This window comes from Mercenaria mercenaria, chromosome 2 (genome assembly GCF_021730395.1).
Source record: "Mercenaria mercenaria strain notata chromosome 2, MADL_Memer_1, whole genome shotgun sequence".
NCBI classification, from domain to species: domain Eukaryota; kingdom Metazoa; phylum Mollusca; class Bivalvia; order Venerida; family Veneridae; genus Mercenaria; species Mercenaria mercenaria.
In genome coordinates this window covers 103,661,296-103,676,917 of record NC_069362.1, presented here as the reverse complement: position 1 = coordinate 103,676,917, position 15,622 = coordinate 103,661,296, and the positions used below count along the sequence as shown (strand labels likewise).

Genomic DNA, 15,622 nt, shown 5'->3' with positions numbered 1-15,622 from the left:
AATTATGCAATAAGGAATTTCTTATGATTAATATAATAAATTTGAATTTTGAATAATTTATTTCAGTAGGTTTAGTCAAAATTATAATCATGCACTGTTGTAATTAGAAAAACATTTATACATCATAATCATATATACTATATTTAACCGTATCGAACAACATTTATTTGAACGTATTTTTTCAATGTGAAAAACACACACACAAATTCTATCAGATGCATATTAAGAACAATTCTCTGTAAGCAACCAAGTTTTAAAGAAGGGTGTGGCGTGTAAGGTCTCCGCTTTCCATGAAATTTTCAGGACACATTGTTATCCATTCTGAGGTATATTTAAATCCAAATGAGCTTGGTGACAGCTATAAATTTTGTCTTTGTATTTATAAAAGTATTATGTGAGGTTATTGTGCGTTTTAATGGTTATTGTGCGTTTTAATCGACCTGGAGGGCGGGCTTTCGCGACTGTCCACTGCGTTATTGTGCAGGATATGTAGTATATTCGGCAACCTGTTTCTTAGTCAGTGGCCATCTGCCTTACATTGTAACCAATAAAGCGTTGAATTTTATTCGTTGGTTACCGTAAGATTACGGAATTAAACAATCATATTGCTCTACCTATTTTGCTCGTTTTTTGAGATTACCATTATTTAAGTCAGAGATTAAATCCGCCCCGCCAGGTCGAATAAAACGCACAATACGTGTTATTGAAATAAGGCTAGTGGGCACTAGATATACTCTAAAAATTACAAATATAAATGTTGTTAAAATTATTCAAAAGATAGGTCTCACATATACGGTAAGGAACATTTATATTTCAACGAACCTTTGAAGGTAGTTTTATAAAATGTTCATGAACTAAGACCTATACATATACCTTTAGATAAAACGAAAATGGGGTAATATTGGGATAATATATTGGGGTGATGCATCTGCGTTCGTCCGTAATTTTTGTCCGTTCCAAACATTTCTTAAGCACCGTGAAGATTTTCATAATCTGTATATCAGTTTTATCAATCATCAGCCTCAACAAAACTTTGTTCAGAGCACACAAATCACGTCACTAGGTGTTAGGTCAAGCTCACAATTAAAGCTTAAGTTCGTGTCCGCCCCATATTGACTTAAGCGCTTGATAAATTTTCCCAAAACTTGCATCAATTGTTTACCTAATTATGTCAATGTACATAGCGCACAACACATGTCACTTGGTCCAAGGTCAAGGTCACAGTTGCAGTTCATAGTTCAAATGGCTTAACTTTGTGTCCATTCAATTACCTTCTACGCAGTTTGGAAAAATTGTATAAACTAGCCTCTTTTATTAACTTAATAATAATAATGCATGATAAATACGTGCACGGGTTACTTGCATGTGAGTTGGGTGTACACGTAAAATGTAGACTTTTGACCAAAAAGGTTCTATAACAGTCAAACATATGCTTCCATGATGTAGTCGAAAGTAGTCCCAGATAAACATATCCTAATTGTTCCATTATTTTGCGCATTTGCGCTTAAACCTTGGGCCAAATGGGCATTATTTCACTCGTGGGATGTATATAGCATAACATAAGACACTTTTCATGCTTATATTCACATGTTTTTGAGTTGTTTACTTGCAAAAGAAAGTATGGTGTTTATTCTGCGGACCACTTTCTGAAATGCGGCAATATGAGGGTACCTGACTTCAGTTGACTTGAAATTCACTGCACACTATTCAACACCCATGAAGCAAATGTATGGATGGCTCTATGATGCAGTGAAAATCTAGAAAATGGATCTGAAGTAACTGAATTTTATATGAAACCAACCAAGAAAGGATTCTTTTGTTGGTATATAACTAAAAGGTACATCGTTCAACGTTTGATACTACAACTTGTTTACAAATACTATGACACGCGCTTTTTATATTTGATCACAAAAATGCATTTTGTCTTAGTCATATATAAAAACCGTAACGTCCTATAAATGTTACAAACACAGTTGGAGTGATCAATCGTCAATATGAAGTATATATTCTTTTTGTTTTGCCCTTTATTTGTCGTGTTTGTAAAAAAATATTCATGGCACCTTTTGTTCAATTGGACGTAGTTTATAGAAGGAAATTATACATAAAGGTAAATAGCTTTTCATTTATCATTAGTTTGTTAGATAACTTATATACACATTCAAATTTAAATTATAAGCAAAAATATCATGGAAATCAGTAGTCATCCGTATAAAGTAATTGGTTCACACAAACATTTAAAAGTGAAACTGATTTTTGTTTTAATGGCAGTCAGAGTGTTTTGATGATTTAATGGGTTTGTCGGAAAGTTTCGCGTGTACTCATTTACATCTTTTTCTTGGAGCACATGCTCATTTTAGTTATTTCTATATACTCGTTGGTCAGTTATTATATGAGCCGCGCCATGAGGAAACCAACATAGGATCCATGCTGTTCGCTTTCAAAGCCTATTGCAATTAGAGAAACTGTTAGCAAACAGCATGGATCCTGTCCAGATTGCGCGGACCAGGCTGGTCTGGATCCATGCTGGTCGCAAAGCCACTATGTTGATTTTCTCATGACACGGCTCATATAGAGTTGTCAGCAATATGATTACTACGAGATTTAGCATAAGAAATGGTGGTATTGTTAGAACATTTCATTACTTAAGTCAAAATTTTGCACAGCGGCAATTCGATACAAATATACTAGTTCATATTTTTGTTGCGCAACAGCAATACATTTTAAAGCTTCTGTGGCAATATTCCAATAGCTAGTGATTTTGCCTTTGCGACCAGTGCAGACCAAGATCAGCCTACACGTCTGTGCAGGCTGATCATACTCAGCACTGTCCGCTTTTCAGTCAGTAAATTGTCAGGAACACCTCTTTGAAGATTAAGTGGTACAGCCAAAATTAAATGATGGATCAGTTCATTTTAGAAATTTAAGAGGGTAAAGGTTAACAAACTTTTACCATCATGTTTCTTTAGGAGAATATACACAGATGTGAAAAATGTCACAGGGCTGTGTTTAAATGCGACTAACCACTTGAGTACGCCTGTAAATGACTACAACATAATACGGAACAATATATACATACCGCGGTAAAACGAGTATATACTTCCAGTCTTTGTTATTGCTTTGTCGTCTATAAAAGGATCGTAGATCGTATTCCATCACAGAAATATAGTATTTTCCTTTGTTATAGATATACCAGATGCAATGACATATTTGAAAACATAAACAATTACTCTTAACATAATATGTTTGTGAGCATGCACAGCACCGTGTGTTAAATTTGAAATAGTGCATACCAGATATAATGAATATATATGTAATAATGCGTCTGTTACTGCTAAAATAATGGGGATTTTTAACGGAGACTGTTATTAATGACATTTAATTGTAAATATTTATTTACAAACGCAGTTAGTTATATAAATTGTTAGGTTAAATTCCTTTGATAAAGATGTTCTTATTTAAATTTAGTATCTAAAAGTATGCTATATTAATGAAGATATGCATTGAATATCTAGAATTTAAATTCTGTATCTAAAAGTAAGTTGTTTTAATGAAGATATGTATTGGATATCTAGAATTTAAATTCTGTATCTAAAAGTTAGTTGTTTTAATGAAGATATGTATTGGATATCTAAAAGTACAATCATTGCCGTCTGGTATATTGAGACGTTGATATAAGAACAGATTGACACTGTAATCTAAAACGTCTTACCATTTTGGAACCAGAGACTAATGTGAGCCGCACCATGAAAAAACCAACATAGTGTGTTTGCGACCAGCATGGATCTAGACCAGCCTGCGCATCCGCACAGGCTGGTCAGGATTCATGCTGTTCGCTTTCAAAGCCTATTGCAATTAGAGAACCCGTTAGCGGACAGCATTGATCCTGACCAGACTGCGCGGTTGCGCAGATTGGTCTGGATCCATGCTGGTCGCAAATGCACTATGGTGGTTTTCTCATGGTTCGGCTCATGTATGTTTTGTTCCAGTTGTAAATACCACTTTGATTGTGATACCATGCCGCTATCTGCAGGTTTTAATTTTATGATTGTTAGAGCTTTAATTTAGAAATACACACTAATTGAGATTCATCTGTACGACTCAGTTATCAATACAAACGTTTACAGGGCATAACGTTGACTCTCGCATCACATATATATCATGGTTCATGATGCGGCTGACACAGTAAAATAGAAAAAGTTGAAACTTCACAGGTCGCTCAACACGACAAAAACGAAAATGTTGCAGGCTTGGTTTGATTGAGCCTGTTCATGGACGGTAGTGGAAAAAATGAGCCAAAAATAAGCCAAAAGTAAGCCAAAAATGTTTGAATATACTCTACTTAGTAAATATAGCCACTAAGGTTCACATTTACAGTAATCAGTCGTTTTTCAATGTACATTGATGTTGATATTTTCATTTACGCATTTAATTCAAGGGTTGCAAAACTTTATAAAATGTACATTTAACGTTTGCTGATAAGAAGTGATGTATTTGTTTTTGACTTTGTTGAGTTTCACATCGCACCGACACAATTGTAGGTCATCATATGGTGACCTTCCAGCTTTACATGTTGGAGGAAGACCCCAGGTGCCGCTACCGGCATTATTTCATCACAGGAGGGCACCTGGATAGAACTGGATGGCTTCCTAACATGACGAATTCTACATCCAGGTGATGCTCGAACCCACATCGGTGTGAAGCAAGTGATTTGAAGTTAGTGATCTTAACCAGTTTGCCACGGTGACCCCAAGAAGTGATATAAGTAAACATATTGGTCGATCATTAGTGTCATCAAAGGCAATTTCGAAGGTATTGTGCGTCATATACTTGTTTTAAAAATGTAAAACTTTAGATTAAGCTGGAGAATTTCTCCCTGAGCAAAATACAACAAGTATATGATATAGTCACACAGTCGACTATTTACCAAAACTGGTGTTAGCTGTAGAACAGCCCCATGTGGTTCTGGGACGATCTGTGTATGAAAAGAATTGGAACCACTGCCTTACCCTTGCGTGATCGTAAGAGGCGAATAATAGGGTCTTAACACTTGGTTTTGCTGTAACTCTGCAAATTTTGATTCCATACCTCATGTTTTTATTTCGATGTAAATAAGATATGAAACCAAAATTTGTAGTCCTGTTTGTAACCTATACTGTGTTGGTGCGCCGTAAAACCAAAATGAATAAAAAAAAATAGCTGTAGAACAATCAGTACTGGCACATGATACCGGTGTATGCACTGCAGTGAAATTTCATAACTGTGACAGTCAAGGAATATTTTACTAAATAAATTTCTTTGTCAATATTTTAAAGGAGTAAAGACATTAACTTGTTCAGTTCATTGACTACATCACATAATTTGAATACACACCGTTGACTGCATTTCCAAAAGTAATTTTCTCTTTTGTGCCAATTGCATCATGATGCCTTAATATGAAACTGATTCAGTGTAGTGGCTTAAAATGCTTTCAAGGCTCAAACTAATTTACATAAAAATTTCATAAATTGCAATCTGTAAGCATCACCATTGTTAACTATACTAGCATTAATGTATATTCAAACAGAACACATAAATCACTTGGAATCAAGTGGAATATTTGCTAATATGTTTTACATGAGGCATATCATTATAAGATGCCTATCTGCAAGCACGAGGATATGAACATGCTGCGAATAGATCTACACGTTATCCTCCTCGTACGAAACTTCTGCTATAGTCATTAATTTCCCGCGTAAATACCGAACATGAACAAGAGTTACAAAATGTCCCCGCTGTGTTTATTTTACAAATAGGTTACAGTAGTTACAATCAAAGGGCATTGGCTTTAATGTTATCATTTATATCATTTATTCTATGAGACTTTTTTCCTTGAACTAGATATTTAGATTTCAATCTTCTGTTTTATTCCTATTTCATGACCAGGGTAAATATTTTCATGCACGAGTTATATAAGAAACGACCTATTTCATGTGTATCTAATATTTTGAAGCAGGGAATGGATTCATATACCTTAACTACGTCAGCGTCCCAATCTCATTCGCCAAGTTTAGTGCCCCCTCTTTTATCTCCGTCAACGTCAACATAGTAACGTACGTTCGGCTCACATAACAAAAGTAAAAATTCCGACTTCATTAATTTTAACCGATGGATGACAATGAAAGAAAACAATGGTTAGTGCTGAATTTTTATAGGCTATATGCAGGATAAAAGCACAAAATTGCCCATCTATTGAAATACTTACATGAAATATCTAGCTGACTATAAGTATGATGGCGGCACAGAAAATCGTCAGATTTGTTGATTTTCACTTAGGGGTAATAGTGATGCTAGATAATATTCTACCAATGTCCTATCTATGGTATGGATGATCATTTTGCCGCGTCCTTAAAATGTCATATGTTTTCAAAGGTTGTTTGTTTTTGAATGTAAAAGAACGACAGATCTGTGTGGGACATATGAAAACTTTCTACGCTAAACCGGTAGCGTGACATTGTATTAAAATGACGTACATACACATTTTCCTCAGCACCTTAGCTTATTCGGTATGTTAATATTTCAGAGAAATAAAAGAGAGCCTACAGTAAAAAATTGTTTTCGTGAGAGATTAGAAGTTTTGTACAGGTACATGCAAGGGTACTTCTAGAATTTCATTTCCTTTTATCTCACCAAGCGACTGAATTGTCAACATTCAGACCATTATTGTTGGCATAAGCTAACCGAAAATGTTCAAAATATACCCGAAGATTTGAATTTTACGACATTAAGATCACTTTCAGGAAACGCTTATTACTATATTACCATATTAGGGAGTTTTTACAACTTCTCTGATATTTTAAGAAAAGAAAATGATAATATAACGTGATAATATATTTTGACAAAATGACGTCATTTCACTTAAAGCATCCGCAAAAAACTGCAGACAGACCGATATCTTCATCGTTAATCGCAAATAAAGACAAGCTCATAACTATGCCCGGCTTGCATTTTTCCAATAACTGGTGTTCTTCTCACAAAAACCGTGAGACTAGCCAGTCGCTAAGTGCGTTCTTTGATGCAAACTGTCACAGAATAAAACAATAAACTATTCAAACTATATACAGCTGCAGCATTAAGCTAGGAGAAATAAACACAAATTCATCATTTATTTACTACCATTACATAAACATTTGTTATATTTATTGCATTTACAAATGCATCTACAAAGAAACAGAATCAAACCAAACGAAATTATTTATACATGCACAAATGCTGCATCCTTTTGATCCATCATGCACGAAGTTAATGCAGGCGTTTTAAATAATCAAACGAAAATCATTAACTATTGATGTTCATTTACTTCTTGAATCCCATGACTGACTGCGCTTGCGCGTTTTGTCGCAAGTACACATGACACATGAGAAAACATGTTGCATAAATAAATATAGTCAAACCCTTGCTAGTGCCGACCACGTCTCTCTTAAATCCACTTCTTACATTTCCGCTGTTAGATATAATAGCTTGTATATAACGACGACCTGCAAACAAAGACCGTTTATTGTCTTTATGAAGTAGTCTTTACATACATGGGTTGATGCATTCATTTAAAGAAAATGTACATATTTTCAGTGAGCGTTTCTATCTGTATATCTTAATTAAGCATGTAATGCATGATCTTTACGCCCTTAGCAAATCAAAGGAACATGCGCCAGTGATATAAACGTCCGATAGTATGGCAAAAGGTTCGTTGTTAAGATATTGCCTTCGCATCTCCAAAAGAGCGCTCGGTAGGGGCTCTTTGAATGCATCAGTATTTCCAGAAGGCCGCTGGACTACACCAGTATCTAATATGGATCATATACTTAGGTGGATCGGGCTAAATAATTGTGTTAGTGGTCTACACTTGCGAACCACTAAGTTGCTTCGTACGTTTTAAGATGGACCCATTTCCTATTAACGACCTAATCAAGAAGACATGCTGATCAATTATGTGTATACGAATACAGCTCAGCGTTCCATACATGATGTTAAGGTATTCACACAAAAGCCGAAAAGATCAAGATACTCTTGTTGTTTATATTCTGTCTATTTTTTCTGTATGATAGCGTCAAAAATATATATTATTTGGTCCGAAAACACAAGTAGATTGTTCAGTCAATATAAAAGAGCTTGAATATGCAGACCGTTGAGAAGATACTATCTAATGGGGGAATTTGTCTGCATGCTATAGTAATATATAAAAAAAAGTTCTAGGTCTAGTACTGGGTTAAACCAATGGGAAATAAAGGAGTAAAATGCCTCCCTAGGACATTGGCTTCATTGCAGAAAAAATGCACGCGTACATGTTTAAAAGACATTAATGGGATAGATGGGATAGGGAAATAAGATACTGCAGACTAAAGGTTAATACTCAGTGGTCATGCTACAATAAGACAAATCTTAACTAAAATGAGTTTATATATGGCTTAGTCATAATTCAAAAGATAAGGAAACGTTCTCAGAACTTCCAACATACCATCCAAATACATTACTGAGAAGAAGAAAGAAACGTGCATGACTACACTGTCCGTAGTTATTATGAAGTACGCATTCAGGCCTGCGAAAGGAAATTAATACAGGTTATATGTTTAAAGCTTCAGTGGGCATGAAAACAAATGTATTGTAGGCCTTTTACATTTATTAATTTACATTATGCTTAGAACGATTTACTGTCATTCAATGATATACTTCTACTTGACAGTATCCCCACGACTTACGTTTCCGACGGACATACGTTTTCGACGATATTGGTATTTCCGTTTAATTTGCATATCCCGCGCATGTCAAGTGGTAATCACGTGGTATTTTGGTAGAATAAACAAAGTTCTACATGTGTCCACATTTCATGACTTAATCGAATAATAATGGAAAGTAAAATGATAAATTAATATCAACATACCGTTTTATACATCTTTTATTTAATCCCAAAACTCGTACTTCAGTGACACTCTCATTTATTCACTTAGAAGCATGGAAATAGTTTAGATGTTCGTCTGCAGACACGGCCATCTTTATTGTTATTGGTCGTGTCATGCTTTTTTAAGAGCCTATACCATACAGTGAAAATATCACAATCTGATTTAGAGGACTCCCTTGCAGAATAAATTAAGAATGTTTAAGTCATTCTTTAAAACGTACTTACATTGCACATGCTATTTGTTAACAATTCATGCAGAAATTGATAACAAAATCCCATCTACATTGTTAAATAGGTGTTCCTTAATAAATGATATGGTTGGGTGCAAAGGTCTACATGAGTAACACTGAGCAGAGCCGATTTATGTAAGGTGCCCCAAGTTTAACAATCAATAATATTTAATAAATGCAAATTTGAATAGGACTTACCAATAACTCACTGAAAATATATCAAACACCGTTGAATACGGTTAAAACGTTGATTAAATGCAAAACAACAACTGTTTCTCGTGATAGGTGATAATTTGTACCAAATTCAATGTACGGTATAGATTTTTAGCGTGATTGGCGGGAACCGTCGAATACGTAAGTCGTAAAGTGCGCGCAGGTGCTTTCAACTAACTTCCGTTTTTATCCGAATTGAACTTGCAAAAATCAGTTTTCCGGATAATAACACCACAAAAAGTGAAGGTCTTGTATTGTTTTGTCGCTTGACAAGTAGGCAATTTAATTATTCTCCTTTCCTATTTTTAGCAATCATATGATCCCTTGCATCGTCGAAAACCGATGTCACGGGGATATATAAGTTACGTTAATGCAAATGTTTAAAATTATAAGAATTATGTCTCCCTGTCACATGTAAGATACTTGGCGTAGATATCGTTAAAACTTAAACAAGCTCTGGGATAAAAGCGATGTTAAATTTGCAAATGACAGCATTTTACACCTGACTACAACAAAAATGCATTAAATGTCCAAAAGGCAGTAATAAACTGCTTAGCGTGGGCCAGAGTTTTTAACGTTGAATACATAAAGTAACCCCATAAATAGTCCAGCGACGTTGTTACCACCATAAAATAAAACATAACCATGATGTAACATCATTATCTCTAATATTTAAAAAATAGTATGAAGCGTATTCAAATACGATCCCATTTTTTTCTTATTGAACGAAGAATGTTATTATGCATCAAAATCACTGGTTGTACGTCACAATTATTACGTCATAGCGTCAAACATCATGTCGGTGCGCTGGAAATTAAAAAAAGAAACAAAGAAAACAGGCAGTTATTTGCGGATATCGGAAGGATGTAAATAAAAATCCTTTATATTGTGTTAAATACGAAATAATATATTTCAAAAGGGATTTGCTCTTGAATAAGACCGTTGTTTGTCGTTTAGATGTGTATTATCATATCGCCATGGCTGAGCTCTCGTGATATAATTTCCTTCGCATGTGAACTCCAGACCATGATTTTATTCCACGACAACATCCTTGTTTGTGTTATAATATTTCTTAAGCAATGATTTGATACATCTAAACAATACGAAAAGGTTATACGCCTATGGGCTAATTTCGCGAGGGCGTGGCTCGATTAATCCCGAGTGAATTATTACACGCGGCGTATAACCGGTTCGAATTGTTAAGATATATCAAAATTTGGACCTGTTATAGCTCATTTCCTTTATAATTTGTCTTTTGTGTATAAAGGAAAATGAAATAGGGCCCGTGTTTTAAATGTATTAAAGTATGGGGTGAGGAAGGGAGACATGTCCAGCGAAATAACTTAGAAATGCATAGACGTCTAGTGAGTCATTCCGAGTATCTAATAATCCATTTAGAGTGTGGGAATTCAGTCTAACATCGTTCTGCACTATCATTTCGATTCTGAAACGTCTTTCATGTAAAATAGTAGATCAAATGTTGCAGCACTCTTTCGCGGTGCCTGTACATATGTAAATGCAGTTACATGTCAGTATTGCCATGTTTTAATGAAAATTTGCATGACAGACAGACATGCTTTTGAAATACAAATAATCATTACAGAAGGCATAAAAGTTTAAAATTTAGACAAGTTGCAATAAAATTTATCATTACGCATATTTTTTATCAAGTTTGAGTTTTATGCATTGTAAATATGAAACAAACAAAAACAACAATATAAATATTAAGTATTAAATGTTTAATGATACAATCTGAATATTAGATATTAGATCGAATTCGAAACAGAGTAAATCTACAACGACAACATAGCTTCTCTATGATTTGTAAACCGACTAGCATGCGTTTTCTCTAAAACCATGCAAAATTTAAACACCATTTACTCTGTTTATGACTTTAAACTTTCATTTTTATGACCACACCAGTTCACTTAAATTTCGCAATAAAACAGCACTCAAACCCAATTTCGATGCTCCAGTCAGTCGTTCAATAACATACCGAGACTAATCTGCAGTCAATTGAATTTATTACTTGTATAAACAGAGCATAAAAATTTTATAAAGCGCAATCAGAAGTCATGCGAAAGTCCATTACTTGAATTGAATATATCAGAATTAGTCTTAGTCTACTGCATATCTTGCTTGATAGGACAGATTGGAAAGTCTCGGGATGTAATATGGTTATGTTTGTGCATTGCCTTAGGATGTTGCCGTATTAGAGAGATATTGTCTCTTGTTTTTTCTTCGTTCATATATTTTTGCTTAAATGTGACTTTTCTGGTTGGGTCATTGTCCTAGTTTGTAACATTTAAAAAAACGGTACAATTTTAAAACCAGAGCTGCAGAACTTTGTACTTTTGTCTACAGCAGAAAAAGACTTTAGGAACATTAAAGACTGCAATACAGCAGACAGATTAATATCAAAGAAGAATTAGAGTAAAATGTTGCCAAAGGCATGTATGAGTGCATGTAGCTAAAGTTTCCTACATTATTATTTGATAAATATGTAACTGCATGAAGGTACGTCTATCCTGTAAATCTCTCTTAAAATTTGCAATGCTTAGCAATTTGTCAGCAGTTCATTTACATACTGTTTCTGTAAATACACATTTTCATGTTCCAATAACGTAATATTCTAATCAATTAAATATCACTGAATAAAATGTTTTTTATAATTCCAAGATAGCATACATGTTACAGTTTGTGTATTAGTACAAAATGTAGAGTTATAAATGACCTTGAAGCTTTTTTTGTGAATATGCGGTCTCTCACAGGCGTCACAGTCAAATGCTGCCATTTGGGTTAGGCGCGTGTACTTTCGATAATCAAAATTTGGAGATGTACATGATGTATTTATTATTGACTCATCAAAACCTCGTTGCAACTTCAGTTTCTTGTGTTTTCCGTCATCCTAATTGATAGCAGACATCAGACTTCACCTATTAGCCATGGTTACTTTGAGCATATAAAGTAATATATGTATATCATTATGTCCATGCATTGTGAAAATAAGTCCACAAAATACATATAATTTTCAAAATATTTCAGCTGTTTTGTGTTCTACGTCTAATAACCCTTTCCCATCTTTATAATTCTCGTATACGTGATCGGCAGATATTTTGACATCTGTATTCATTAATGATAACCCTGGTCTACTGATAAAACAATCGTTTCAAAGGAATAATATGTCGACTAATGTAGCTTTTAGCAAGTAAAGAGATCTTTGCTGTCTTGTTAAACAATCAATTAGAACTTGTTTCATGTTGTTTCTCTTTTTCTTAACCGTGTCCTGTCTGTTTCGAACAGTCAATGAAATACAATATTCTGACAGTTGAGATATAACTAGACAACCAGACAATCTTGTGAAAATCTCGCACAAAAATGGAGAGACTGTCTATTGTATATTGCCTACGTACAAATAGAAGTTTGATATTTAAGTGATGTATCAAGGCAGATTATATTAAGAAACGTACAGTCTGGTAACTTTATCTTTCCTTTTCCGTTTATGGTCTGTGTGACTACAGGGGTATTTACTGTAAACTATAACCTTCATTTGTATTTGACATAACTTTTAATTGATGTTATAAACTCAGTTTGTATTGTCAAAGACACATTATCTTCAGCGACGCGGTCACACTTATCATCATCATCAGCGTCAACATCATCATCGACGATGTGGTCACAATCATCGTCACTTTCAACATGTTCATCAACGATGTAGTCGCTATCATCAGCAGCAGTAACATAAGCATAAACATCTTCACCTTCATCAGCACCATCATTGCAGTCATCCTCCTTAATGCTGTTATCATCATCATGATCATCCTGTATGTCGTTTTATTTTTGAATATACTTCATATTGCGATCTCGTTACTGATACATGGTATAGAAGTAGATCTTATCAGTTATGAGATAGCAGGGTATGAAAAACTCAAAGGTTAATTTGGGATCTATAAAAATAAAACGGGCTATAAAACCTGTGAGTTGATAATCTCTGATCCTATGATGCGATAACTGTAATGAAAACATATTTAAAAAACCTGGTAGATACTTTTTTATTATAACATGACATGAAATAAAACTACTGTACAGTAATGTAAATTTGTGACAATGCTAAATTTACGAATTTCAACACACTATAAAATGCGGAAATAGAATAAGGCCCTTTCCTTATCGAATTTTTAGATTAAAACATGCTATTATTCAGTGACATAAAAAGTATTTTCCCAAGAATAAATACATTTACATAAGTTACAACTTTAGATGATTATTCTGTACATTTGATGTATAAAAATATGTTAACAACAATGTAGTGTTTTATTTTGTTAATAACCTCAATCAAATAACTCATTCAGTAGCAAAGCAAAAAAGGTATGAATTTCATACATAGGGACTTTAAACACGATTGTTCAGAGATGTTTATATCATTGATTTTGTTTATATAAAGCAAATTAAAAGATTCAAAGCCACGCATTAATCGAAGGTATACAAAGACGGTCTTTATTTCATTATTCTTTTATGTTTAAGTTCCCTTTCAAATATTCAGCTGTTCGGATATAAAAGAACTTTAAACAGAACTACATCAATAAACTTTAAATATCAGGCATATTTTCGTTCAGGTTTAAAACTTTGTTTTTTTCTCCTCTAAAAGTCTGTTTAACAGCACTATTATTGTACCTTTGTGTATTTCCACAATGATTTTATTTTCTCTTTTGTTCACTTTTCGTTGTACTCTAACTGTTTCAGATAAACTCGCAGCTTCAGATGTTTATAGTCTGGCATATCACATAGACATTATGTTCGTATGTAATATTATCTAAGTTGTTATTTTATTAAAACACTTAGTTCACAGCATGACTTTAGCGTATTCTTAGCGTTGGGATCAAGTACTCCTATATAACATTCTTTTTCTGCATTGTAATGTAAAATTACCTCTCATGCTTTAATTTACACCTTTGTGACCACACCTAGAAAAGAATTAGTATTCAATAACCTGTCCACCACAAGGTAGTCCAAATAGACACAATGTGATTAGAGGAGACTAGAAAAGAAGGCGTATGGTGGCTGATTTGTGCCATTTCGTTATTTCATTCTGTCGCAGCGACAGAACAACAAATATCGTTATGGCGCCACGCCGAACGCCGCCCCGTCAAACGTCGCCCCGCGCCGAATGACGCTCCGCCGTTTGTCGGGGCAACATTCGACGGGTCGCCATAAAGACGTTCGGCGGGGCCACGTTTTATTCGGCGCCTTAACGACGTTTGTCGTTCACCCGCTGCGACAGAACGAAATAACGAAATGGCATAAATCAGCCACCATACGCCCGCGCCATTTCCTTTAGTACTAAACTTTAGTAATGTGCTTGAAGTGGACTGGTAGAAGTATCACTGACCACACATATTTGACTTTCTTCATGTTATGCTTTTTGGAAGGAATATAGATAGGATGTTTATTTTCATGAGTGGCAAAGCCAATGTCAATGTTTTGGCCAAATTTACCCGTTCAGTGTAAAAGGTATTCGATATTTTTCACTGTGAAAATACAAGATATATCTCACCCTAACATTCCGATAATTCACTGAAAAAGATGTAATTAATGTAAAATTTACATTAACACTTACCCACAGAATTTTCCTCATTTCGATACATAACAATAATAATTTTGGTAAACAGGTTAAAATATATTTGATTTTCGTTATGATAAAATTATTTAATCTATGCGGATTTAGTCAGCTAGGTCGCAAAACTCACTTAATCACTCATTCAAAGTTATCATTATATTTACATTGCAGGTTCCCCATCTTTACCTCTGATACGTATCAAGGGAGATTAGTTCAACTTGGCTACCCTGCTATGTGCGCGACTAGGTATACCCAGGGCGTACCATGATAGATTCAATTTTAAAATATTCCAATGGAGTCGCCGAAATAATATCATAGATGCAGAAAAATGTATGCGGATTAATTAATCATAAGTGACGACTGATCAGTGTATTAATATCATTCCATGCATACGCACATGCAGAATTGATGCGAGAGATACAAAACGTAGGATTCTGTGTGATCTTCAAATGTAAGTACTTTAACCTTACACCTATACAAGTTTAAATAATAATTTGTAGCGATCATCTGGTTTTACGTACTGCCATAAAATTAGGATGTTACACATTTTTTTTATTTAGTCGTATTACGACAGTTACAACAAATTTGTTCTAAACGCATATACATTGTAGCAATATTTTGAGAATCAAA

The 15,622-nt window shown here is 34.3% G+C and overlaps 1 protein-coding gene across 2 annotated transcripts in view; it reads left to right on the top strand.

Moving 5' to 3' along the window:
• LOC123564767 (extracellular serine/threonine protein CG31145-like) overlaps nucleotides 1-15,622 on the top strand; it is a 66,845-nt gene that overhangs the window by 4,647 nt on the left and 46,576 nt on the right. The window contains exons 1-2 of one of the 2 annotated variants that reach the window (XM_045358572.2): nucleotides 1,992-2,107; nucleotides 15,164-15,443. The gene's annotated coding sequence lies outside the window, so the exon portion shown is untranslated. Of the gene's footprint in view, nucleotides 1-1,991; nucleotides 2,108-15,163; nucleotides 15,444-15,622 lie in introns of those variants that run through there. The other variant, XM_045358570.2, reaches the window with a different exon arrangement.